The sequence below is a fragment of the Aplysia californica genome, unplaced genomic scaffold (assembly GCF_000002075.1).
Source record: "Aplysia californica isolate F4 #8 unplaced genomic scaffold, AplCal3.0 scaffold00046, whole genome shotgun sequence".
Lineage (NCBI taxonomy): Eukaryota > Metazoa > Mollusca > Gastropoda > Aplysiida > Aplysiidae > Aplysia > Aplysia californica.
In genome coordinates this window covers 1,037,527-1,039,954 of record NW_004797316.1, presented here as the reverse complement: position 1 = coordinate 1,039,954, position 2,428 = coordinate 1,037,527, and the positions used below count along the sequence as shown (strand labels likewise).

The 2,428-nt window shown below is 44.1% G+C and overlaps 1 protein-coding gene across 7 annotated transcripts in view; it reads left to right on the top strand.

Moving 5' to 3' along the window:
* Positions 1 to 2,428, top strand: part of LOC101846486 — a 33,794-nt gene that overhangs the window by 18,640 nt on the left and 12,726 nt on the right. Inside the window, exon 1 of one of the 7 annotated variants that reach the window (XM_005092433.3) lies at positions 681 to 1,067. The exons of the other annotated variants lie outside the window; for them this stretch is intronic. The gene's annotated coding sequence lies outside the window, so the exon portion shown is untranslated. Of the gene's footprint in view, positions 1 to 680; positions 1,068 to 2,428 lie in introns of those variants that run through there. 7 annotated transcript variants of the gene reach the window in all.

Below are 2,428 nucleotides of genomic sequence, written 5' to 3'. Positions count from 1 at the left end.
CCCCCCCTCATTTTGTTCTACATAATTATATGCCAAGTTGTAGTTGCAAGAAAAGGTCTACAGAAAGGTAACGTCTTGTTGGGAACGCTGAATGTACAAACGAATGAGGCCCCTGCTTCTTGCCTGTGTCTAATCTGGAGTATTGTCGAACTTGTCCGAGACTACTAGCATCTGTCTTGGAGAAAATGGTCATGACGGATGTGCCTCTTAGACTTAAACAGTGTCGTGAAAATAATATTTGTTGAAAACGCAAAGGGTTTGTTGTTTTGTTTTGTTTTGTTTGGGGGGGGGGTGAGGGGAGATAAGTAGTTGTTTGCATTTGTGGTTGTCTTAGACAGGTGATCGTTAGATCAGGTTTGACTGACACTGATTACAAGAAGGTTGATGTTATAATTAGAGTACATGTATAACAACAACAAAAAAATACAACAGAAAGTTATTATTATTAATTATTTATAAGGCCCCTAGTCGAGTAAGTACGCATGGCCTCGCCTCTCCCCTAGTGTAGCCATCGACCATTAAAGGGGGGAAGTAGGAATAGATGGTTTGACAGCTGAGTATTTCCAGAGCTACATTGGCATTTTGAGTGGGCAGTTATATACCAGTAACGTTCCTGGCATGAGTTGGGGATTGTGCTGCGGGGGGAGGGGGGGGTGCATCGCGCTCGCTCCGACACCAAGTTGCATCTAGCTTTATGCCCATTGCACTCTGCACGCTGTCAATTGAATTCAGTCGAAATGAGTTGTGGCCAGCCAGATTGTCTTTGTTGAAGGGACAAAAGCTACCATCGCAGCGCAATTTGACCGAATTCGATGGTGACCGTCAAAAACAAACGAGTTTGTTTTTCTAAGTCGCGAGTTCAACGATCGGATGTGTACAGCGGGCGTGAGCAATGCAGTAATGGACAGTGTAGGTTCGAAGAAGCTGGTACTGATACTGATAGATCTAGAAAGCTCTATCGACCATTCTCATATCTGTAGTATTCAAGAACCTCCCAACACATAACCGCGATATGCGACAGTCGGCGCTTAGAGCAGTTATGGAAGGAAATGGCGGTGTTATGAACGGTAAGTTTTGTCTTCACTAACACTGTGCGCCGGTGAGTTTCATTTCTTCTCAAACTTGACACAAAGAGAGAGGGATTTCTTCGTTGTGTGCACTGAAGGCGCCATTAATTGACCTGATCCGACCCGATCCGTATGGGGCACCCAGCCTTTCGACTTTCACCCCATTGTTTCATTCATGGGAAGATGCAGCAGTGGCTCTTGGGTCGTGTCATTATCGATGTCTTTATTGTACGGGATCACAGAAGTAATTCATTTTTGTGGTCTCAGCACAGGTGACCCAATTCTTTCGCCAGAAGAACTTCATGACCCCAACGTTTGGGACGATAAAATGAACTGCAAGTTACAGGCATTTTGTGTTGTCATCCATATTTAGAAGCCTTATACGAGAGTGCTTTATCGTGTGACGCATTGTGCTACGGTTATGCAATGGGGTATGTTTATACTTGCAATTCGTATTCAGTTGACCCCCCGTGAACTTCAGACCCCCTTGACCCCTAAATATCAGTGGCCATGCTATCCATGCGAAATTGAGACGGTTCTTAAGGTTCTTAAAGACCTTAATGAGGGTTTGCTAGGTTAACATTACAGACCGCACGACTACCAGCAAAACAAAGTAAAGTTTTAAGAAAACATTCAGAAATATTATTAATTCAGTGTAGAATTTAAAAGACCTCCAGGGCGGGACAGCATACTATGTTTTTACACTTCCGGCCAAATTTTTGTATGTTCTTTGATTTATGTACTCTCCTCTCGTGTACAGATTGCTGGGTCTTCACAGTTCCCCTTTCCTCAGTTTCTAAGTCTGCTTACCCGTATGCTGTAGCTTAATTTTATTAATACATTATATTTCATGCTTGTCTGCCTCTCTGCCTGCCTGATTGTGTCTCAATCTTTTTATGCTCGCATGCCTGTCTATGATGGCCCCGCTTTTTTGCTGGTGTTGTTGTCATTAACGTTTGATGATATAGACCGAGGTAGCCATGACAGCGGCATGCATTAACACTAACACATCTAGTAATGTTAGTGGGTCTGTGCTAGAGAACTTTGGGTGCTCACGTATCCAGTGCCCAGCTGCCCCCATTTCAGTGGGCACGTTATCGATCGTGGTAGACATAACACCTGATAGCTTTACCGCCACTTGATTCTTCACATGTATATCAATATTGAACAGTCACTGAACACCAGCTTTCGTGGTGCAGCGGTTAGTTAGGTGTCTCGCGGTGTTGCACGTAGAAGACTTGAGTTCGATTCCCGAGTGTAGAGAATGTTTGTATTATCTCCGTCTTTATGCGGGAACGATGTATTTGTCCCTCTCTGCCCAGGTGGAAGCATGATCTCAATTGTGTGTGTGTGTGTGTGTG